Here is a 25,247-nt window from a genome sequence, read left to right as displayed (position 1 = left end):
GAAAAACGTTGCAAAAACACCTAAGTGTGAACATACCCTTAATGTCCCATTAAAAAAGTAATGATGTACTTTTGTGTGCCAACTTAAAAAGTAATAATGCCATATTTATGGTAAAAAAACAAGAGTATACTGTAATACCAGTACACAAAACAGGGCGGCACAATGTAGATACGTTGTTGCACAGTATGTGCCCTGGCACTGACTTCTTTTAGTTTTGGAGTTCAAAGTGGCGATCCCCCGGAGATTTGTGGCTTGGGGCATAAGTTTGCTGTTCTGGATCTTTCCTGCCAGTGATGCCAGTACTACTTTTTTTTTCTTGATTTCTGCCGGCTTTTTAGCCTTCCACATCCATATCCACTTCCTATTCTATACTACTGGACATATCAATAGTGCCATAAATGCCCAATAGCTCCTTTTCTTTCATTACTTTTGTAACTCCTATAGAAGTCATTAGAGAGTGAGATTACACAGATTCACAGTGGTGCGAATCCCAAAGGTGCGACCTGTATCTGTCAGACCTTTATGGTACATCCTGTGGATGCTATAAATGCCCGAGAAGGTCCTAGCCCTTTAATTTGCTCCTGGCCAAAGTATGGCAAACACGGCTGTATTACAAGTAAGATGCATTGTGCCATCAGGCTAATGGCTCCCACTGACCACGTGCCCCATCCTTGTGATGAGCCGCGTCCAGACGATGTATGGCTGCCTTGTATAAAGCTCTACAAGGAAGATTGTTGTTTTTCTTTGCATTTAATTTTGAGTTTTTTTGTTGGTTTTCTTCCGCTATTGTTCACTTATTTCTCTGTATATTTGTCTTATTAGGATGAATGTTCGCCGCCGTCCTGTTTACACAGCTGAGATCCTATGTCGTTTCAGCGTTATAACAGTGCAGCTCTGTAGAGGCCGAATTACGATGAAAATGGAGGAATGCGCGGTTGACTTTAGGATTAAGGGCTGAATATAGATGCTCAGTCTTCAGCTTGATTGAAATACCAGTTTACACAGTAACCAAACAGACTGTTATACAGGAACCAATATCAAAGCTTGTGGGTAACTGTACAAAGCAAATATCTGAAGGCAGAGAGGTCTGTGTACTTAAAGGAATTCTCCAGGCAGTAAATGACAACATGTCTACGGTGTAGTGTTTGGACAGGACCCTCATCTGCACACTGTGCTTTTTGCATTTTAGCAGCTAGTGGTGATTACGGTATATCCATCTCTAAAGATGATTGTTGCCCAAACTTGCTGATTTCAGCAAGAACAGACATCCATCTAATGTGTATAGACTTTGATTGGACATATTGGATTTTAACATGCCCAATCCTTTTTTTCCCAAAATAGTTTGTCTGACCACAGGTACTCTCCACCAATCTCAAGCTTTTGCACTTGCGTTCTTCATTCTTTTAGCAGAATGCTGGAGATAACAGAGTGAAGTTTCGGCTATCTCTGAAAGTCCTATTGAGAATGAATGGAGCCATAATGCAATGCTCTATCTTCACTCCATTCAGACAGGGCACTGCAGAGCCCTGCTCTCGGGATCGGTGGGGGCGAAGTTCGTCTACCGCCACTGAGAAAATCATCTTTGTGTCAATGAGGCTGCAAAAGGTTTACCGATTCTCTCATCTGCCTAGTGCAAACCCCCTTGTGCATGATTGGTGCCTGCTCTACGCTGCTTATAACCTTGACATAGCAGCACCAACCAATCTGAACCCTCTGGAAAATCAGCTAAATAAAAGGGGCAAAACAAAGTCCTATCACTGCTTGTCTTTGTTTAAAAAAGTTATCCGTTGTTCTTGTAGGTCTTGCAAGAAGTTGACCACAATGTTCTTTTGGGCTTATGCATTTTTACTGGGGGACCTCGTAGTGCAGCACTTGTTTTCAGCTGACGTAAGGGGTCTTATTATATTTCGTACAAATAACTTGCAAGGTATTACATAAAAGTAGACAATCCTTTTTGTTTTGTTTAAGATCTGCATGACTCCAAGCCTCTGTTGCAGATCCTTGAGTGTGAGTGACAGGTCTTCCAGTCTTCTAGGTAATCGCTTCCTTGGTCGTCTCTGACAGTTCTTACACGTTGGGAATGATGTTCCCAAGTATAATTGACAGTGAATGCTCTGCTTTCTGGCACAAATAAGGACTCTATTATTCATTGTCTAAGAGCTTCGGTATGTGTGTTTTCTCTCTGCGGTGGGTGGAGGGAGAAATCCTTCAGTCTACACTTTCCTACGAAACTGGCACTTACCTGACTGCATTCAGTCCAAGGTGATCTCATAGGTTAAAAACAGATGACATGTACCCATACACCTTCAGTAGCTGGGGGCTGAGTCTTTCCACTTCATAAGTTGCTAAATAGTTGTTGTTTTCTAGGTTTGATTTATTAGTTTATACTATGGAACCAAAGTCTTCGCTAACTTGCAAGCTTTAATTTGTTGTTCAGAACTTGTTCTGATGAGGCTGGTGCACTTACTTTGATAGTCCACCTTGCAATGACCATATTATCCTTTCTAAAATTTGAAAACTTAATCCTCATCCACCTAGCTTTGTTGACAGCTTCTCAGTGCCCCTCTACCCTGCTGCTGAATCTCTCACCCATCTACACTTATTGATGGCTCTGTAGTCTGCTCACCTGGCCTGATTGACAGAACCTCACTATCCCTCCTCCCTGCCGCTGAATCTTCACCCAACTAGCCTGATTGGCAGCTCCTCAATGTGTCTCCTCACTGCTGCTGAATCTTCCACATATCTAGACTCATCGATGGTTCTGTAGTGTTCCCCCACATCCCCTCTCTGCACACCTAGCCTAATTAACAGCACCTCACTATCCCTCCTGACTGCTACAGAATCTCTGTCCACATAGCCTGGTTGACAGCTCCTCAATGCCCCTCATTGCAGCTACCAAATCTTTACTGACCAAGCCTTATTGATGGATTTTTAGTTTCCCTCCTCACTGCTGCTTAATCTCAATCCACCTAGGCTGCTTCTCACTGCCCCTCCTCCCTGCTGATGTGAAGATCTCACACCGCTCAGTAGAAGCTGCAACATTTTTTTTTTTTTTCTTTTACTGGGACGGGCTCAAAAGGCTTAAATGATAGGACATCTGTGTCAATCTGTGCGGCTTTCTTAATTAATTTTAATGGGAGCACCGAAAATTGCCACACGTGGTTTTTGTAATGAAGTGTCACTGAAGTCTGCACCCCCCCCCCCCCCCTGTAAAAGCCGTAAAAGAAGTACACTGACATGATACAGATATACATTAATTAACAGGATTTTTAAACTAATCCCCAAATATAATAATTAATAGTCGGAGCCCATTTTGGTGTAAGCATATCCTAAACTTGGTTTAACAGCTGAAACCCCTTCTCATGTCCCAGGCATCACAACTGCTGCGGCAAATGTGGAAGGTTCAAGCAGGTTATATGTCCAAGGGCCAACTGGGCGCCCCCTCTGCCCTAAGTATATGTGGAATTTGTAGACGGTGAACTTGGGACAGACGAGACCTGTGATGTTTGCCTTGTTGCGGCAACGAAGGGGTGAACGTCGTGCGCTCTGCAAGAGACGTGCATTGGTGCGGAGTGAAGGCAGATGACAGGACGATATTAACATTTTTGGCCTGAAGGTGAGGAATGGGAGCTCGAGCAACAGCTGCTGTTTGTATAGAGAGGGATTCTAGAGGGCAGCCCGGGAGCTGGAGATATGGAAATTATGGGTCATGGGGTCCCGGCGACTGACATCCAGCCTGTTATTACAGTCAGCGCTGCCTGTGCTGCTGCTCTGCATTTTATACTCCCCATCAGCCCCACCTCCTTTCCCGACCCTTCCGAATATATGGATGTAATGTTACCTTTCTGTCTCGCCAGCATTTTCTGAATTTCTGCTTTTATTTGCATTCTTCGATGTGCATGCCGTAAACCATGTGCCGCCATGGATCAACCAATCTCCTGTCCTACCTGCACATTACTGGATCTCCACTGACCAAAACGGTCATTTCTGAAAACTTTTTACTTGCCAGAAATTTCAATTGTTGGGCGTCTGGGTATGAAGACCCTCTCCAATTTTTTTTTTTTCCCAAAGCAAAAACTCTTTGCTAAGCTCCACTTTACTCCGAGACCGAAGACAATCTATTGAGTCTGACTTCAGCCCAAAAGGGGAGCAGCACTCTGTTTTAGCCATTGTTGGAGGTCTCGGCACTACGACGACCACCAATAAATATTTCCGACATGACTGTAGTTTTGTAGCAATGCAGTTAGACTTTTAGCTGGGACATGTACTAAAGATCTTGAATATTTTTCTACCTATGGTTGGCGTCTTTTCGTGACAGATGCCAAGCAAAGGCAGGAGTCGATCTGAAAGGATTTCTTTTTCAGCTTGTTGGGTGCCGTTTTCACATGAAAATGTCAAGAGTCACATCCCATCAATGATCATATATATTGGTGCACATCAGATGCCTTCTTCAGGGGCCTTGAAGAAATTAAGCAAATTCTTCATGGGCAAAAATTGAGCGGAAACGCAAAATTTTTGAGATTTGAAGAATGATTTGGAACATTTCTGCTCAAAATACTCCTAAATACCCCTCCCCCCCAAAAAAAAAAAACTCTTGTGTTCCCATAGCCTGGTTGTCATTTAGTGGTTACATCAATGGAAGTAGAAAATGGGCCAACGTCAGGGACCTTCCCTTACTCTTGAAAGCCAAACCTTTCCCCCTACTTAGCAGTCAGAGAGTAAAGGACTGGACAGTTGCCCCCCCCCAAAAAAAAATATTGCAAATTATTGCTGATTAGGATTATTGAAATATTTCTTCCTCTTTCCAATTTCCTAATAATGGATTCTCACCCCCCCCCCCCCAAAAAAAAACCCAAACAAAACGGTAACTTGAAACCAAAAATGGCACCAGCTACTAAATATTTTGTACCATGTGAACTCAAAACCCAACATCAACGTCGGTAACATTATAAGGAAGATTTAGAGAAATCTGCTACGTAATCCCCCTTAACTTGAACCTCGAGGATCTTTTGTGGGGTATCTGTTTTTTTTTGGTTTTTTTTAAGTTTGCAGACATGAAATCTATATAAGCTGATTAGTCCTGTCTGGACTCGAGGAAGCTTTTGGCTAGCAAATCTTGATTTTGATTTTAATTAGCCCAGGGAATTAAGGTGGATGTAATATTGTAGAGCAGATGAGAAGATTTGTGGTGCTTATGGATTTTTGAGATGGCAGAAGTGCCCCTCGTTCTTCTGATCATGGGACTGAGAACACAAGGAGATCTTGGTGTAAATTTGTTTTTCTCCTGGTTTTGTAGAATATCTTCAGCCTTCTGTAGTCCCTGGGTCCATATTGTGTCTGCCGGAGCCTGGTACAGAGCGGTGTGTGTGCACTGGTGCCGAGCACATTTGGTGGGCAGCCGAGCGTGTCCATGTTTGCATTAGGAAGTGTCACGGGTGAGGCCTTTGTTCCATTAGGTCTTCTTTGTTCTTCTAGTCACAGCCCGGCCCTTATCTTGTCCCAACAAGCTCTTGTCAAACACAACAAGTCTTCAAAGTCTGCATTGATGTCTGAGCTGTGGTGGTGACACTCATCCCTATAATGACAATGACCTAGCTGCCATTTGGGGCCACACAGAAGTGCGAAGGGGCGAAATCTTGTTCGCATGTCAATGGCTTATATGGAACAACAGAAAGGAAGTGAACACGTGGTATAAATAATAAAATATTCATCTTTATATAGCGCCAACATTTTCCGCTGCAGAGGGTTCACGCCCCGGGCAAAATTGGACAGAGTAAACCGCTAAACACTAGGAGTGAGGGCCCCGCTTTCAGGAGCTTAAGGGGGTGAGGGCCCCGCTCTCAGGAGCTTAAGCGGGTTTTCTAGTTTCAAAAAAGCAGTGAGGTTTATTAAAAAACAAACAAAAACCCTTCACTTTACTCACTACCCTCCCCAGGTCCAGCACTGAGTCTGTCACTGCTCCCATTGTCAACAGCCAATAAATGAGCTCAGCAGCGCTGCCTGAGTTGACAGCATGAACTCACCGATTGGCTGCAGCTCTGACATCAACGGGAGCAGCAGTGGAGACTCAGAGCTGGACCTGGGGAGGGTGAATGAAGAACAAGGTTCTTGGATAATGGTTTGGATAATGGAGGATATTGGTCTTAATTCTTCAGAAGAATGCAGAGCACAGGTTGCGTGGTAGTCTGAGATAGAGGAGATTTATGTGCGGCTCAGTATAAAAACAAGATGTTCGGTTACTTGCAGTAAAGAATGACTTCAGAATTTCATATGAAATAAATCTTTGGCAGTGTACCTCCTGTTACAAAACTTCCGATATGTCACTGGTGGTAGCATGGGCAGCTCCTGATGTCTTCTCACAACTTAATTCACTGATATTGTGATGACTATGGTTGCCCTTTCAAGGTGTGGACTATATTACCCAACAAGTGAACAATCAGTTCTGATGTGTTTCAAGCTGTAAAAATAGGAAAGCGCCAAATTGTGAAGATTGGTTTCACAGCATCTCCAAAAGTGTAAGATCTTGTAGATTGTTCCCAGTATGCAGAGGTTAGGGCCTTCTAAGCACGGCCCAATGAAGGAGAACCAGTGACCCAATGACAGTGTCTTAGGTGCATTAGGCTTGTTGGTGGCTGCGGCGAGTCATGGTTAGGGCTAACCTTGATTCCCTGCTGCCACCAGTAAGCCCATCTGTAGCAAAGTTAATGAAACCGTTTATGAAGGACACGTTCAGAAGTCTTGTTGAGTCCAGGTCTTGAGAAGTTGGAGCCATACACAAGATCAGGCAATGTGGTTGATCGGTGTGAGCTTCAAATACAGAATAGTAAAACCTGTCTTCACAAAATAGTCCGCTGAAGTTGTTTTTATGGTGACCTCCCGCTCTCCTGAATTGGCCTGACCCTGGTGTTTTGGACCCCGGTTTATCTCCCTGCACTGTTGTGACTAGTTATCAGCGCATTCCCAGGAGATCTGTAACCTGCCCAGACGCCCAGTACATAGGCCGGGGGGAACTGAAACTGGAACGCTCGTTGGACGGATTACTATGCCACCCACTCATAATTTCATTTTTCTTGCTCATTGCTGAATGTTTTCATTCAGCGTTGCATACTGCATCATTTCTAGGACAGATTGCTTCCCGGCCAAGGAGAGCGGACTGACCTTGGATCGGTGAGAATCCTATTCACAGCGCCGGTGAGGTGGGAGAGTTCACGGATAGATGATTGCTGGCTGGATAAAGTGGATTGATGAAAGCTGGCTGTACACTGGGATAGCAGTCATCTGAAAAAATCCCCCACCACCATACCCCTGGATAGAGAGCCATAAAGCCCTCAAACACGTACGATAAATGTCTGCCTATCATTTGGGAAGGAGTGATCTTGGCACTTGCTCTGCCGATCTCTCCGGTGTTCTCTAACAGAACTAATGTGAGATTCTCCTAGTGGTGGCATGTCTAGTCCCGAATTAGACACACCAGATCCTTAACTACCCCAACGATCATCTGTCGGGGACTATCAGCCAAGCCTTCTGGTGGGTTAGTCTACTGGGTAAGGGGACCTCTTATGCCTCATTGAGGAAGTTGAAATCCAATACGACCAACTTTTCTTTGCTCTTTCTGCCATCGGGTTCAGGTTGGGACACCCCTTTACAGAGTAAATGATTGACATTCATGTATTATGTATGGACACCTATAATTGGAATCTAGAAGACAGTCTTGTTCTTATGTCTAGTTTATATGAGGGTATATGTTGCCAAAGACAATGATTTTTAAGCCTGCTTAAAAATAAAATCATTGCACCCGACGAACAAGCATTTTGTGTGCTTGCCTGCCAGTATTATCACATGGCGACGTAGGTCACCCCCATCCATAGCGCGTCTCATCCTCACTATTCTTTCAATCTGTTTGGTCAGACGAACATCCAGGATTGTGGATCGAAACGTCAGTCTTCTTTTTCTGGATTGCATGAGAATACATACTTTCATCTACTTCTCATATCGGAGTACTGAGTTCTTCATTACTGCCTTCTATATGGAGAGGACCCCTACTTGGGCACCACGAGTGCCATATACCCAATAAATCTAAATGGGACTTTAGGCTAGGGTTGCATGTTGACTTCTTCTGCAACATCACCGTGCTACCTCTGGACGGTTTCCTTTGATTTATTGCTATCCAACTGGGCTGGATTGATTGGTTGCTCCCTATTTGTGTATAGAATAAGAACTGTCAATCAACCTGAGCTCGGTAAGGAGAAGCCGGAGGGAGCCGCCCAGGTCTCCCCCGGACTCGCCGCCCAGGTCTCCCCCCAGTATAGTTTCTCTGAAGGCCACAATTTACAATATTTTGGTGAATAGGGTGCCATTGATTGACCTTTTGAGGTGATACTGGCTTTCGTTAAGGAGACGAGTGGAGTAAGGAGTTTTATTGGCAATGCTCCATGGTTGACTGGCTTGCACCGCCGATGCCCCATCCCAGGATGCCTTCTTGATTGTTGGGTATCGTGCACTTGTCCTATTCATAGGACTCTCTATTCTAGGACTCTTGTACAATAACTGGCGATCGTGCACATGTACCGGCAGGTATGTGGGGACGCAGCGTCAGAAGTTATAGTGCCGGGTACCTGTTTAAAGGGTTGGTCATTGTCTCCCCCTGTAACCATCTCCAGTAGTTGCAGTTTTCTCTGTGTATTGGTTATGGGTTCTGTGTTCTGCATTTGGACGATGTTTCTGGTACAGATCGGGTTAACCATGGGCTTGGTTGATTATCTCTAGTTAGCAGTTTCAGTCTAGTTATTTATTAACCTGCAGTGTTGATTACCCAGCTCACTGCAGTGGAAATGTAATGGGGACTCTGACTTCTGGAGAAAAATAAATCAGAGGTCAGCCGTTCTTCCCCCAAATCGGCTCATCCCAGAACCATCATCTGTATCCTTCGTCTTGCAGCGAGATGGGCAGGGGTTTTCACCGCTCTGTCCGGCACTCGGACGCAGCATGAAGAAGTGATAAAGTTCAGCTTATAGTAGTAGAAGGTGATACAGGACTGCACCATTGTGGGATCCAGAGAGGAAGGCAGGTGACTGCCTGATTAATGGCGCCAATCGATAGCTGCTTGTCATTTATCTGTGGCCTTACACACATTGCTGACCACCTTCTTGTGTGATGTGTAGGGCGCTCACTTTCTGAGGAGGGGCTAAAGCCCACCCCCATGTCATCTGTTGGTTTTAAAGAGACACTATCAATAATAATACAGCTAGATGCAAAGTACGCTTCACGCCGTCCTGTGCTAGTGTGCGGCGTCCGCTTCGCGCCGTCCCGCGCTGGTGTGCGGCGTCCGCTTCGCGCCGTCCCGCGCTGGTGTGCGGCGTCCGCTTCGCGCCGTCCCGCGCTGGTGTGCGGCGTCCGCTTCGCGTCGTCCCGCGCTGGTGTGCGGCGTCCGCTGCGCGCCGTCCCGTGCCTGTGGGCCGTTTTGTGCCCGCGCTCCGTCCCGCAGTGCAGAATACGCTTTATACCATATAATGTTTGTGTGCAGTGTACTCTTTATACCGCCCCATTCTTTCGCTAGACAGTATATTTTGAATTATTTATAAAAAAATTTAAGAACGTGTACTCGCACATGCAACTCATGCAACATTTGCTTGTCTAAACCACTCACTATTGAGGACCTGTTTTCTGTGAAACCCATAACTTATGCATTTAAAATTGGATTTAAACGAGCACTTGCCGCTCTCCCGACAGGTCTCTAAGTGAATATTTATTTATTTTGATTTATTATGCTTTGCTTATATGATGTTATCGTATCCCACAGCGCTTTACAGATATTACCATCGCTGTCCCCATTGGGACTCTCAATCCGAATTCCCTATGAGTATGTCTTTTATCAAATCTGGGTGATCTTTCTCATGGGTCCTGTGTTGCACTATTCCTCTGTTATTCCTCCTGCACATTTATGTATAAATGGGTGTTACAGGAGTTGTGTCCCCATATAGGCTGACACCGGCACCACTTGGTCAGTGTCGGAGCGTATAGAGATACTCCCCCCAACTTTGGCCGCTGAGCCGTCAATTTTTTCTTAAATTTCTAGCAGGAACAACAGAGGAACTGCAAGGGAGAATTATGGGAAAGGACGCTACACAGCTGTTAAATCAGTGGGAATGCAGTTAGTTAATAGGACCGACACGTCCGGAAAGCGGTTATGTCTCCATGATGCATACAGGGGCAGGAGACCCTTGTCTGTCCTATAACTGAGGGCTGAGATAAAGCCTAATATGATGCCGAATATCAGGACCTGATGGCTCCCGTGATCCCATGGATGGTGTTGTGATTGAAAGGGTTAGTTAATAGTTAACCTGCATGAATTGGGAGCACAGCGAGGGGCCTCCGATCCTTGGCATGCCCCTCTGCTTCCATGGCACTGTGCTTCTACCTTGCTGGCAGCGTGGGATTGTTCTGTGCCCGCCTGTGCGTGGGCTTCAGCTCTTTCTCTGCTGGTTTATGATATCCTGATCTACCAGCTGCTCTGTTTTCATGGCTATCACCCAGAAAAAGGTAGAAAGAATCTCCCTTTCCGCAAAGTTTGCAATCTGTTGTACTGCCATTGACCCGAATGGCTACCTGATGGAGCAAGCGCCGATACTTAGGAAATCGGGTAGAAAAAAGTTGCTGTGTGCCTCCATATAAAATCTGAAGACATACAGAGGTGCCCTTTTACTCTTTTAAGAAGGAGAAAAATGCCCTTAGTTGGGGTTTTATTATGCCCAGAAGTCACTTTCTTCTGCAACAGACCACCAGGAGTTGCAAGGAGCTGCGCTCGGGGGGTGGTGCTGCCGAAGTCGTAGACCTAGAGGACACCAATGGGGCTCCAGCAAATAAGATTTAGGCTGGGGCTATATGTTGTTTTGTGCCACAGTGCAATGCAAGTGAATGCACAAAAAGTTGGATTTTTACAGCTTGCTTGTCCTGGAGCCTTGGAGATCACAGTGTGACCCATTCACTTGCATTAAGCTGTGATGTAAAAAACTATTTTGGCTGCACAACCTGTGTTGCAGCCAAAGTTGCCATCTAGCCCCAGCCTTATGAGCGGGAGGGAATATGACCCCCCACCCATAAAAGGTCTAATCCAGTAATTAGATGTCATCACCTATCTACAGGATCGGTGGTAACTTGTATATCGATGGGAGTCCCCCCACCAATTGCCAGAACGGGGAACTTTAGCCCTTTTCTGGATGAAGCTGCAGTCGAGCATCAGCTCTGTCCCTCCATCCAACATGTATTAAAGCGCTCAGTCTGACTTTGCGACCAGACCTCCATTGATCTAGAAGTTATCACCAGTCTGGTGAATAAGCGATAACGCCTTCTCTCTGGAATACCCCTTAAATTTCCTACTTGAATGCCTCCTTACCAAATCCCCATTTTGCAGGGCTGGATTCAGACTTGCAGTCTTACAGGAGTGGAGATGAATGATGTCTATGTCTCCTCTCCTGTGCATCCACTCAAAATAGCATCTAAACTCCTCCAGTAATCCTGCCACAGGGCGCTGTACACATTAGATGTGTGTCCGACAAGCCGGACGATTTTGGCACTGTCGTGAGTAAGGGGATCCACACTCTCCTATGTTATAAGGATCGGACATGTCTCGTTTTTTGGGAGATGAGCCCCTATCGGCAGCTTCCTTACCTCTCCACATTAAGCCCTCGTGCACGCTCGGCTCAGCAGAGCGTGCATATATACGGAGCGGTCAGGAGGAATAGCATTCAGCCAACGGGCAGTGGAAACCTTCCATGATTTGTGCGGAGGTTTGCTGGCTTATATTTGGAGGTACTTCTACGTGCCGGTGATGAAAGGGGTCCGAGTTTGAAATAGAGGGGGCTTATCTAGTGGTGTGGTCAGTACAGAGTTAAAAATGAAATTTTTGGGATATGGATAAACCAGCGTTGCGTTCGGCATTTTTTTTCCCTTTTGAGAGTGGCGTGAAAGTGAGTGTCGTCCGTAGATGTAGCAGTGCTCACAGTGTGGACCGTTTAACTCTTTAAACCCCACTTTATCCCCGCACCGGATATTAAACTTCCCGCCGTCGCTCTCCTCGTCCTTTTAACCCCTTGTCGTCAGCCGCCGGGTCCATGTGCGGTGTAAGCCCAGCTGTGACTCTCCGGAGCCATGGACTGCTCCAGCATTGTCTTTGATGGTGATGGGAGCCGTGCGCTGGCGTGTGGGAGGGGGGGATGTAATCCCACTTAGTATTCAGTGGACGAGTATGGTAGTATTACTAGGCAGCCCACGGCTCTGCTTCCTCCTCTCATTCACCAGACTGTATATCTCTGGCCGGGGAGAGGACGGATCCTATGAAATGGGGACTGCAGATAGCAGGTGATTGTGTGATTGTGCACGGTGAGGGTTGTTGTCCGTGGGAAGGCTGGTGCTGCAGGATTACTCCTCCATACTGCAGCAGACCGCTATAATTGTGTGTATTGGTGTGTACGGGCTTCGGCATTAATGATTTATCTTATACCGCCACATAATGCAACCTGCCATCCTACCTAGGAAGTAGCGTGGTGGGGGTCACACTTCTTACCCCAGTTCTAGGTGTATTTATATACTGGGTGTTTTTTTTTACTATTTTAATCCATAATTTAGAGACTCATTAGGGCGAATGGATTAATAACGGACCACACATCACTCTATATTAAGTGGCGGGTGACGCGGCTCCCTGGGGGCTGCTCTCCGTTCGCCTATTGCACCCGCATTTAATAGCCATTTTGGGGACGGCGTGCTGCTGTGCCAGCTCTTCTCGGTCTATCCGCATGCTGCTGGGGTGGAGCCTACGAAATGACATCACCCGCCATAAAAATGATCTCATGCCGAAAATGATGTAGCACAGCGACACCCCCCTCTAAGTGTTTTATGGGTTACGCAAAGCAGTGCTGCGCCTACGTCAGAGCGGGGGGAGGCAATGGAGGTGAATGATTGTCTTGACCCGGGATATGTCATTCGATAATTCCTATCCTGACATCCATGGAGGATAGTCCTCTAAATTTCCGGTCACAGCTTGCAAGGCATTTACCTCCGGCGTGGGAAGAATATGGTCGCACACTATATTGTGCCACACAAGATGCATTAATGTCCTTAAAACTGTATTATATTAATCGATGTGTGGCGGTTGCAGAACTACTACTCCAGCATGCCAGATGGGAGAACCACAGATATAAATAAACCTCTCAAAAGGGGGCCGTAATAATGGACGGACTATCCTTTACTTGGCCATACACCCAGGGACTGCAATTTTGTCTGATTCCCGCATAGATATGCATGCACGGTACATGTCTTCTTATACATATGTGGGCCCCCCAACTGAATATATAAGGATGAGGTGGATGGTATTTAGTCACCCAAAGGTTTTCCTTCTGCGAGGAGATAAGCTGCTGTTAGAGTAGACCGGCAGCGGCCCTCTCATAGAGCGCTCCTCCGAGTGTCCATGGGTATCAGAGTCGGGAGAGAGCTGTCAATCAAGGGATCGTTCAGTGCATTGATCAGATTTAATCCCCTCATGGACGTCTCTGACAATGGCTTATTTTCCCTGAGAACAAAAGGATGGGGCATGTTAAAATTCAGTATGCCCAACCTTGACGTATAAATGTCTACCAAGTTCACATTATATGGTTGTAAGGTTGCTCCAAAATCGTCTGTCCAATGATGAGGGACGATCTGCAGGTGCGGCACCCGTGACATTCAGTTTTGTCATGGGGGTCTTATACAGAGCAATTTCTAATTATTCCTATTCCTTATTTATACATTTTATAAAGGTTATACCACCGGTTGTGTATTTTTGTCGTTCTGGACTATGACAAAACGGTAATTTTCTCGGTCAGACGCGCTGCTCTGCCGTCCTCGCTTTCCACCATACGCCGCCATAATGTGAGCACTGGGGCACCACGACGTGCGCCTCGTCTAAAGCTGAAGGCATCTGCGGGCGGCACAGTTGTCAGGCCGGAGCGTTTGGATGATAAATCAGGCGGTGGGCCGCCCTCTCGGCTGCCTTCCTCCTCGGGTGCAGATTGCGTTTCTGTGTGTTTGTGCTCTGATTTTGCAGCAGAATTGCTCGTACTTCTTACTGAATATCTGTTTCCTTCCCATAGATACAGAAGCCCCTTTGTTGCCTTTTCCGTACCTCCGCACCTTGGATCAGAGCTGGGGAATAATTACATGGAGGATTACACGTGGATGGCTGCTTGAGACCGCTGACGACAAATGGAAGAAACCCGATGTGAGTACGGCCGCACTGTCTGATCGTATCTGATGAAACGCACAGTAATCACACGGCTTAAAATCAGTTTATAAAATGTATTTAATCAATGTATTGCTAAGTGTGCACTTAAAGGGGTTGTTCGGTTTCATAGAAAAATGGCCCATGGGCTGCATCTGCTTACAAGGGGCTGTCCAGCGCCCCTCACTTCCGCATCAGGAGGTCGGCAGCCGTGATGACGTTACTTCTGACGGGAATTGTGTGCAATCATCCGGTATTCTGTCCTATAATAAGACAGGTGTGCTATATACCTGCCAATCGTGCAGGTATAATCCGATAGGATGTCATCAGCGCCACTCGCCTCCCGGTGCAGAAGTGAGTGGTATCCTACAGCCCCTGCTGCGCCACCACCGCTGTCTGCAGGAATTTCTGCAACTTTAAATCCCAAAACCCGCTGTGTGCACTGATTATACGGCCCCATTGTTCCCTGGAAGCTCCGACTGAGAGCATTAATGGTAGGCGGTTATATGCATTAGTCATGTGTAGCGGGAAATGCTTCAGGCACGTGAGCCACATGGAGAGACCGTTATGGACCCGACGGATGGGAAGCGTCTCTTTTGGCGTGGTATTGCTTACACTGTATACTCTGCTTACATTGTGCGTATCGGTGCGGTATACAGAGGCGTATGTCGGAGCATTCACGGTACAGGAAACACTCTGAAATGCAAAAAAAAAACAATTGGTACTTGTCAAATCCCCCATGGCACCAGCGCCGATGCTCCAGTAGTGCCCTCCCGGTCTTTCTTCATTTCCTTGGAGCAGTGAAATGCTTTACATCCACGTGTCCACTGCAGCCAATCACTAGCCTCAGTGGTCAAGTGCTGTACATTCTCGTGACCACTTCAGTCAATAAATGGCCTAAGTGGTCATGTGCCATTCATCAACATGACCACTGCAGCCAATCACTAGCTTTAGTGGTCATGTGTTCTACATCCATGTGACCACTGCATCCAATCACTAGCTTTAGTACTCTTGTGCCATACATCCACATTACCATTGCAGCCAATCATTGGCCAAGCGCTCTACACCCATGTAACTACTGCAGACAATTAATGGTCTCAGCAGTCATGTGCCGTGAATCAATATGACCACTGTAGCAAATCACTGGCCTCAGTGCTTATACATCCATGTGACCACTGCAGCCAATCACTAACTTCCGTGCTCATGTGCCTTCCTCTGTGACCTCTGCAGCCAATCACTGGACTCTGATCATAGGCCGTGCATCCTCATGAGCACTGCAGCCAATCACTAGCTTCAGAGTTCATGAGCTGTACATCCATGTTAACACTGCAGTCAATCACTGGCCTAAGTGGTCATGTACCGTACGTGCTAGTATCACCCCCTTAAGCCAGAGATTGGTTGCACTAGTCTTTTGGATGTTGCACTTTTATTAAGGTGGTGAAACATAAGCCCAGTAGTCCTCCGTCTGACCATTGCAGTCTATGGTCCCGCTGAACGCGACCTTGACCTTTTTTTGGTGGTTTTGATACGCATTTTCTCTATGGATGTCGAGATCGTAATCTGAACATCCCCCTAAGCCACATGCAGTTCTGCACTTATTTATTTTTCTTTATATCATTTTGTGTATTTTCATTGGCGTTGGATCAGTAGCGTGTGCCGTCTAGTGACCGGCGATTCTCATGCTATCTGACCTGGGTAATCGCTGCTTTTTCTCATTGAGCATTAAACGCCCGTGCAGCAGGTTTTTTAATCAGTAATTACAGTTTCCACTGGAGGAGGCTGAGCTCTCATGTCGAAGAAAATCCTAATAAATACGGGGGATGGAGAACAGTCACATTTTCCAGTTCCACTTGTTAAATCTTTTTTTTTTTTTTTTACTTTGGCTGATGAGCCAATTTCTGTAATATGCTAAAGAAAATAATCAGTTTTATTTCTTTTGGGCAAATCAGTACAAATAAAGCATCATTCTGCCTGCATTACACCCGGCGGGCCGGCTTTAGATGGATTCGGTAATCCACAGTTTAGATTAAAGGATTTTTTTTAGTTAGATTGGGTAGCTGTTTGGCGAAGAGAGTATAAAACCATTAGCGGAGGAGATTTTACATTCTGCTGCTGGAGGAGAAGACGTTGGACCCCTCGATATTACGGTAACTCCTACCCCTCAAACTATGTCTTAGGTCAACTTCCAGATCATCTGCTAATCTACAGATCTCATCGTCACTTATAAGTAGGTCATCCTTGTCCAAGAACTGACCCAAAGCTGATGTACACAGCCATAATACGGCTATTCCCAACTGTACCCCAATGTGCCTTGGGAAGAAGGATTGTGCATGTTGGATTTCAGCATGCCCATCCTTTATATTACCCTTTGATGTAAGTTGCCAGATCAGAAACTGTGACAAACTGTTTGTTTATGGTGAAGTTAGGACAAATTTACACTTTACTCCAAAAAAAACCTACTGGATCGTACTCCAGATGTGTCCATAGACCCCCTCATACACCTGATGAAGGACAAAAGACTGTCCGTCTGGGCTACGTCAGGCTGGTATGTCGGTATAATATTCTTTCATGCAGCATACACTGGTATACATTGGCGGCATATATCGGAAAATACCCTTGACATATGTCTTTGGCACAGTGTGAATAGACCTTTAGGAGAAATGATCATATGGAAAGAATGGGGGAAGAAGTTGTACAACTTTTTTTTTTTCTCCTCCATTTTTAAGCATGCGACCCCAAGAAGTCGTCTAAATGCGACTTCATTATTCCACATTATTCTATAGTTTACAACAATGTGTTCTTTCATGTACTTTACTTATTTTGTCCCGATCTTGTCTTAACTCCCTTCTTATAATGATTTTTCATCCAGATCTGCCTTCAGTATCCTCTAGAGCGGAGGTAAACGACTTGGTCCAGTGGCCACATTGGTAGTCCTTGGCCCTGCTGGCATCCCCGACACCACCTTTTCTGAATAGTAGAGCTGGTGTGACGCAGACACGCATGGCGTCACATCTGTCCGACTTGTCAGGAGGGCAGCCGGAGATGTTGGCAGGTAGTTGGAGGTTTATAAGGTCAAGGTCCACCAATGTGGCCACTAGACCAGGTTCCTCTGGTAGTCTCCTGTTTCACACCCCCTGCTGGGTCAGTGTCTGGATGAAGCATGGTCTGCTGAGGTTAATTGTGGAGTACAAGAATGACCTCTAGATACTATGTTGTTCTGGTTACCTGGTAACAGCTGATCAATGGGGGTGTCGGGTGTCGGACCCCCATCGATCTGTTATTGATGACCTAGCCTAAGGATGGGTAATCAATATCGTAGCCTTGGACATTCACATTAATCTATCCTAGTGATGGATTGCTTGGCCCATCTATCGTGACTGTGTCTGCCATCAGATTGCTGACCATTTCTTTATCCCCCCCCCCCCCATTCACATTCTGAACGAGCGTCCGGCTGACCACTACGTCCCCCCGACTCCACCATACTCAGACCAGCGCTCCTTGGTTCTCTATGACCAAGCCGATGCCAGACTCCTCTACAACGGTAATGTCGGAGATCCAACATGTCGGATCCTTCTCTCCAACATGATCTGTCGGACGGGGGTGGGGTGGGTCTCCGGCACCCCCCATACACCCATCAATGTGAACCGACTTTAGTGTGACGTATGTTAGGCCGGCCTTAAGTGGTGCCATAAAAATCAGACTAGGTAGGATTAGGATACGTCTTGTCATCAGTGCAAGACCCGTAGGGTTAAATATATCATCCAGATACATGTAGTTTACAAAAGCGAACCTCCCCTTTAAGTGCTCCCGTAGGTTCGAAGTGTGGAATATGAAAGTCACAAGTGTCTCCTTTAGTGAATTCCAGGCTCTGTTTATGAGCACGAGCTAAAAACTTTTCTTATTTGGCCACCTGGGGCGCTATTACAATGACCTCCCAAGGAGCAATATTCCTTATTTACCCGGTGCCGGTGTATTCCCCCGAGCTGTACTGAGAGGAAGATAAACATCCCATCATAAGAATACAGGAAGATGATATCGGGGGAGAAATGCTCATTATATTGTTTCATGAGCCCCCTGAAGAGCAATAGATGCACAATGCGCCATTGACATGTGTAAAGCTCAGAAGAGATCACCTTCCAGCAAATAAGCCAAAATTATGAGTACCCCTTCTGTTCATTGTATTTCAAGGAACACAAGTTTTGCCTTTTTAACTAACTACAAGTCCCAGCATGCTCTGCTAGCCATACTAAAATTCAATTTTTTAACCTGTTTAAAGTGATCTGCAGCCATGGATATAGCATTGTTTAATACTGATGTGGTATAAGGTAGGTTTAAACGAAATCTTAAGTTTTTTTCTCCCCATCTGAGAACAGTTTGATGTAGGGATAGAGACCCTGATTCCAGCGATATATCACTTACTGGGCTGCTTGCTGCTGCTTTGATTAAATCCCTGTTTTCTTTGCTGCAGATCATGCAGAGCTCTGAATGGTGAGCTGTGTATAACCCCGCCCCCACCACTGATTGGAGCAGTGTGCAAAGAAAGCTGCCAATCAGTGGTGGGGACGGGTTTATGAATATGGATGACTACATTGCACGAGACAACTAGTCCTGAAGTGATAATCTCCTGCCGATAAAACTTTTAGTTTAACCAAACTAAAGCAAGCAGCCCAGTAAGTGACACATGGCTGAAATCAGGGTCTCTGTGTCTATAATATGCTCCTCTCAGTTTAGGTGGCAAAAACTTGGTGACAGATTACCTTTAAGCAATACCTAGACGAGAGGTCTCTAACATGATTATGTAATAGTGACGGAACAAATACTATCCCAACATTGTTCATAAGTGAGCGCTAAACACCTTGTGTATAGCCGGCGGCCGTTAATGGTGCATTAACCGGACCGAATTAGCACGTCTAAATGCACCATTAGTCTCTCGCTAATCAGTCCGATTATTGCATAAGGAATTGTTGATGCGGTGGGGCTTAGTGAAGGGGCCTGCAGCAGGTAGATAGGGGGGAGGGGCCTGCAGCAGGTAGATAGGGGGGAGGGGCCTGCAGCAGGTAGATGGGGGGGAGGGGCCTGCAGCAGGTAGATGGGGGGGAGGGGCCTGCAGCAGGTAGATGGGGGGGAGGGGCCTGCAGCAGGTAGATGGGGGGGAGGGGCCTGCAGCAGGTAGATGGGGGGGAGGGGCCTGCAGCAGGTAGATGGGGGGGAGGGGCCTGCAGCAGGTAGATGGGGGGGAGGGGCCTGCAGCAGGTAGATGGGGGGGAGGGGCCTGCAGCAGGTAGATGGGGGGGAGGGGCCTGCAGCAGGTAGATGGGGGGGAGGGGCCTGCAGCAGGTAGATGGGGGGGGAGGGGCCTGCAGCAGGTAGATGGGGGGGGAGGGGCCTGCAGCAGGTAGATGGGGGGGGGAGGGGCCTGCAGCAGGTAGATGGGGGGGGAGGGGCCTGCAGCAGGTAGATGGGGGGGGGAGGGGCCTGCAGCAGGTAGATGGGGGGGGGGGGGCCTGCAGCAGGTAGATGGGGGGGGGGGGGCCTGCAGCAGGTAGATGGGGGGGGGGGGGCCTGCAGCAGGTAGATGGGGGGGAGGGGCCTGCAGCAGGTAGATGGGGGGGAGGGGCCTGCAGCAGGTAGATGGGGGGGAGGGGCCTGCAGCAGGTAGATCGGGGGGGGGAGGGGCCTGCAGCAGGTAGATCGGGGGGGGGAGGGGCCTGCAGCAGGTAGATCGGGGGGGGGAGGGGCCTGCAGCAGGTAGATCGGGGGGGGGAGGGGCCTGCAGCAGGTAGATCGGGGGGGGAGGGGCCTGCAGCAGGTAGATCGGGGGGGGAGGGGCCTGCAGCAGGTAGATCGGGGGGGAGGGGCCTGCAGCAGGTAGATCGGGGGGGAGGGGCCTGCAGCAGGTAGATCGGGGGGGGAGGGGCCTGCAGCAGGTAGATCGGGGGGGGAGGGGCCTGCAGCAGGTAGATCGGGGGGGGAGGGGCCTGCAGCAGGTAGATCGGGGGGGGAGGGGCCTGCAGCAGGTAGATCGGGGGGGGAGGGACCTGCAGCAGGTAGATCGGGGGGGGAGGGACCTGCAGCAGGTAGATCGGGGGGGGAGGGACCTGCAGCAGGTAGATCGGGGGGGGAGGGACCTGCAGCAGGTAGATCGGGGGGAGGGGCCTGCAGCAGGTAGATCGGGGGGGAGGGGCCTGCAGCAGGTAGATCGGGGGGGAGGGGCCTGCAGCAGGTAGATCGGGGGGGAGGGGCCTGCAGCAGGTAGATCGGGGGGGAGGGGCCTGCAGCAGGTGGGGGATCGGGGGGGAGGGGCCTGCAGCAGGTGGGGGATGGGGGGAGGGGCCTGCAGCAGGTGGGGGATGGGGGGCGGGGCGGGCCTGCAGCAGGTGGGGGATGGGGGGGCGGGCCGGGCCTGCAGCAGGTGGGGGATGGGGGATGGCGGGGCGGGCCTGCAGCCACCTGTCCCTGTGTACAGGCAGACACACGACAGTGAGGAGGGGGACATGCCTCGATTCCTAAGACAGAGAAGATTTCTTTATATTTTCTTAGTTTTGATTGAGACAAAATAGGATCAAAAGAAGATTAAGAAAAAGATTAAGATTTTTTTTTTTTTATCTTGGTTTTAATTTTTTTGCTTTTTTGCATGGTGGTGTTTCATTTTGTAAGAAGTGATTGGGAAAAGATGCATATGGAGGAATAGCGCCGTTTACGGCAAACTTCATAGAAAAGGAGTTTTTTACTTGCAAACTTAAAAAAAATAAATAAATTGTCGCCCAGTTCTGAATTTTAGGACTTGCGGGGTTTTTTTTTCTGTTTGCTTTAGGACTACAGTCATTTCCACTGCAAGAAAAGGGTTTGTCAAACAGTCAATTATTTGACACCGATCTACTTCCTTCCCCCACAAACCCCTCACAATGAAGCTTTGTCTTGACGTTCCCGACTCTGTGCTTTCCAAGAAGGGCCTCAAATAACATGGATAGGATTGAAAGGACTCGCACGTTTTTTGTTTTTTATGATCAGCACTATTTCCCCCCTTGTCCTATTCTAGTGAATATCACGGTGACAGGGTTTCATATGCTACATTAATAGCTCTTTGTCCCCCTAATCCCTGTGTCTCTCTTTCAAGACAGTATTTCAAAGCGCTTGTTTTTATTGCTGCGCTCCTCCCTCTGGCAGCTGCGCATGAACTGATTTATATAGTGCACCGCTCTGTTCATTATATACAACGTTACAGACTGTCCAGAAAGGCTGCTCACTGGGTGGCGGGGACCTAGAATTGAGATTATATTCATATGCTGATGGGGAGACTAAAAAAGCAAAATTTAGAGAGAGTTGAGATTACTGTCGAACGTAGAGGCTATCGGATTTTGTGCGATGGAAGGGGGGCCAAACTCAAAAGTGGTACTCGGATCAAGGCAAAATTGGTACAAAAATTGGGCGCTCAAAAATCATCTTGATGAAAAATTACAGGGGAGCCGTACCAGCCCTGGTTGTTTGCCAGATTTCTTCGTAGTCCCAGTTGGGGACCACATACCCAATTTAGGTAAATTTGAGAATTCCCAATACACATTAGACAGTGATCGGCCGATTAATCACTATCTTCCCCAATTTACATTGTCCCCCATGAGCGAACCGCTGCCAAAATCATAGAGCAGCGGTTTATCTCCCTGCAGAGCAAAAGGATAGGGCAAGAGAATCCTTTTGTCCCTCGGTGTCGTCTGTGCAGGATCACTCAAGAAACCCCCATACACATTAGATGATCCTTCGAAATTGGAGCTATCCACCAGCCTAATGTGTACAGGGGCCTTTAGGATCGGCTCACATCACTTCTGAGCCTTCCATCAGATGTCGGGGGCATTGTCTCCACGTATACTCCTGATGTATGCAAGTTTTTTTTTTTTAGAACTTTTTTCCAGTGTATTCGCCAAACATACGGCTCACGATTCTTGTGTAGCCTCTGTTCTGCACTACTTATTTCTTAGCTGCAGAATGAGTCAACTAAGAATCTGTCAGTTGGCTTTAACTGTATGATGGGAAATTTGTAACTCTTCTATCTGTCTTTTTCTGAGTTGAGCTCAGCTGATTTATGGCCGCAGACTGCATCAAAGTTGAATGTGCCAGAAAACAGAGGTGGTAAAGGCCAAACCAAACGGTGCAACATTTTTATTGAAACCAAATTGCAAAAATGAATTTTCGTCCCAAATATTAAGTATTTAAGTAAAAAAAACAGATAGTCAACCTATTTAATGTGCTGTAATGGGCATCACCGGGTCCTTACTGTATATTGGAGCGTGTACTGACTACACCTGGCCGCACTTTGGTGTGCTCGTTCTCTTAGGTTCCTGCAGGCTGTAAGTTGTGTATTCGTCGGTGCCTCAACCTCCTGCTTTTCAGCAACCCGTTCAGTGCCAGCAGATGTTTATTTCTGAACCGGGCACCCGACATATCCAGGGAGCCCAAAGCCGATGCGGTAACCTCCTGCCAAAACCAGGGATCATCTTCTGACACGAGAGCCTCGATGGAGCTCAGGATATGAGGGCGGGAGCTGCAGAGATTAGGAGCTTTGCAAATCTCAATCTCCGATTCTGGAGTCTGGAAAGGTTGGGTCGAAGTGTGCAATTTTTAGCAAGTGGGCAGACTTTTTTTATTTTTTTGTTTTTGACCCATCGCCCGTGACTCGGGACAGGTGAAAGTACAGCCGCCATTCTTCTCCAGGACGTTGCTGTATGGCAAACAGACGGATCCCAGTCACAACAGACTCCAGATCCCTCTACAGATCTCCGCTCCTCCATAAGGTGGAGTCAGCTTCGCTCGCTGCCCCGGCCAAAAAGACATTTCTGCAAACTTTCCACCTGCATGGAAATGAGCGCGTGGAATGTCTCTGTAACACCCAGAATATCTGAGGTATTTGAGTGTTTTTGTTAAATCTCTGCCTTTAGGGACTCGCTGCAAAAACTCCGTCCCCCCGAGAGCTCTGCGCAGTTTAGTTGACACCAGTACGAGTAGAGGAGATCGTGTAAGGAATGTGCAACTATATTTATATGGATACACATGTAACGGGGCCAACAATGAACCTCCAAGGGGTGGCCATACATCATCCAATCCCGGTCATTACAACCACCATGCTAAACACAAATCTGCACTTGTACTCATCATAGTAAGTGTGAACATGGTTGTAATACCAAAAAGTCAGAATAGTTGGAGGGATCTAAAAATCCATGCCTTTTGATTTGGAATTTTACATGCTAGAAGTGTGATATTGTAGCACAAAGTTGTTGTTTTTTTTTTTTAATATAACCAGATGTGATCATGCAGGGGCTCGACCACCAGCCTATTGATGATCGTCTTCATTTTTCACCACAACATGGGCAAAAGTTATCCAAAAGTAAAGTTTTTCGAGATGGTACTGACCCTTTTAGATAAAGTGATTGTAGATAGTTAATAACGGTGTAAGTTAAATCTCATGGGCCCCAAAGCAAAAGTTCCAACTGCACCCCCCAATTATTTCAAGTCTTTAATAGTATTGGTCTTTTAATATCAGCCAAAAAACCTGTTTGTCTCCCCCAGGCTCCAAGTCACAGATGTGATTGCAACCCCTGCACCTGCTATAATTTTGCCCCTAATTGTTCTAGCATCATTTTGTCATTGATTAGAGGGCAGAATTTGAATGTACTAATGTATTGATACGTCCCCTTCCATGCACAGTAGCGCCCCGGCCACTGGCTGAGCAGGGATCTATATAACAGCCCATTCAAATGAATGGGGCCGGTTGCAACACCCAGCGCTGACCAGTGGCCCATGGCGGCACTGTGCAGGGAAAACTTAAAAGCGGATTTGGCTCTATGGCTCCTTTGTTCTCAGGATTGGTGGCGCTATGGCCAATGGCCATAAAGTATTATCCTAATTATATTCCACCACTTTATAAGATTGGAATTCCCCTTTAAAGGGATTGTTGGAGTTAACCTTTTTGTGAGTGGAGCTGCAGTACTGGACTCAGCCCGTAGGCAAGAGTGGTGCCATTTTTGGAAGAAAAAAAAACATGATCAAATCCATGACAGTTTCTGCACTAGTTGTCATCCAACTTTTCTAGAGTCCTGAATGGCAAAACTGCAACAATATGCAGCCAAACTTCTCCCGGGCACAACTGAATTGGAAAAGTTGGGCAGTTCTTGCATTTTTCTTAGGGGGTCTATGGATTTTTTACCGCTAGTCTCCTGGGGCAGGTTTGCCAGACTTATGGAGGTGACCTTGGGACAGGAGGTGGCGGCTCACCGGTGCTAGGAGGAGTCCGGAGTTCTATGTGTGGATATATTTTTGTAACCTTCCCCTCACCTCCACTTTCCTCCTACAGGCGACTGTTTACACTCCATGCACCCGGGACTGAAAATCTGATATTTTGGTGTGCGCCGCCCAGCCCCGCTGCAAGTTCAGCTGGTTTTTCCTCTTCTTTTCCTCCCTGTGTTTAATATGTAAGCAGAAGCTGGCAATCCCAGGGATGGTGGCGGCTTTAACCCTTCTTGTACCTGTAGTCTAGCCTTACACCGCAGCTACGGGTTATTGGGTATTAACCCCTTCAGTCGCACTGATTTTTTTTGCCACGCATTTGGGTGAATTATGGAATATGAGAGACCTGCAATTACATCTTGGTTTAATGCTTCCTTAGCAATCAACCCCAGGCTACTCAGGGGTTAATGAGCCCAAAGACTGAAATTAATCCTGGGATTTCTAGCAGTTTAACCCTTCCTCTCCTGTTTTACTAAGGGTCCAGTTTGTCAACTAAATAAGTGACTCTCTGGAAATGTGCATGATGTGCAGGAGGTGGTCGGGATAGCGGTTGATTGAGCGACCCGACAGTATCTAAGGTATATGAGCGCTGGCCACGATTTTGACGGATTTCCTAGACTTCTGGATAATAAGCCTACCTGGTTATGTTTAAAGGACCGGAGCCAACAACATCCTATACGATTATCATTCATGAGGAACCGGCTCCGGGAGTATCGACTCT

General features: G+C 47.1%; 1 protein-coding gene across 5 annotated transcripts in view; it reads left to right on the top strand.

Moving 5' to 3' along the window:
* Positions 1-25,247, top strand: part of SIPA1L3 (signal induced proliferation associated 1 like 3) — a 102,568-nt gene that overhangs the window by 5,428 nt on the left and 71,893 nt on the right. For 2 of the 5 annotated variants that reach the window (XM_073641466.1, XM_073641462.1), the window contains exon 2: positions 14,124-14,251. The gene's annotated coding sequence lies outside the window, so the exon portion shown is untranslated. Of the gene's footprint in view, positions 1-7,066; positions 7,168-12,208; positions 12,358-14,123; positions 14,252-23,127; positions 23,147-25,247 lie in introns of those variants that run through there. The other 3 variants (XM_073641464.1, XM_073641463.1, XM_073641465.1) reach the window with 3 other exon arrangements.

Source organism: Phyllobates terribilis, unplaced genomic scaffold (genome assembly GCF_046119375.1).
Source record: "Phyllobates terribilis strain yellow unplaced genomic scaffold, ASM4611937v1 Scaffold_7__3_contigs__length_470593459, whole genome shotgun sequence".
Lineage (NCBI taxonomy): Eukaryota > Metazoa > Chordata > Amphibia > Anura > Dendrobatidae > Phyllobates > Phyllobates terribilis.
This window is presented reverse-complemented; position numbering and strand designations above follow the sequence as displayed.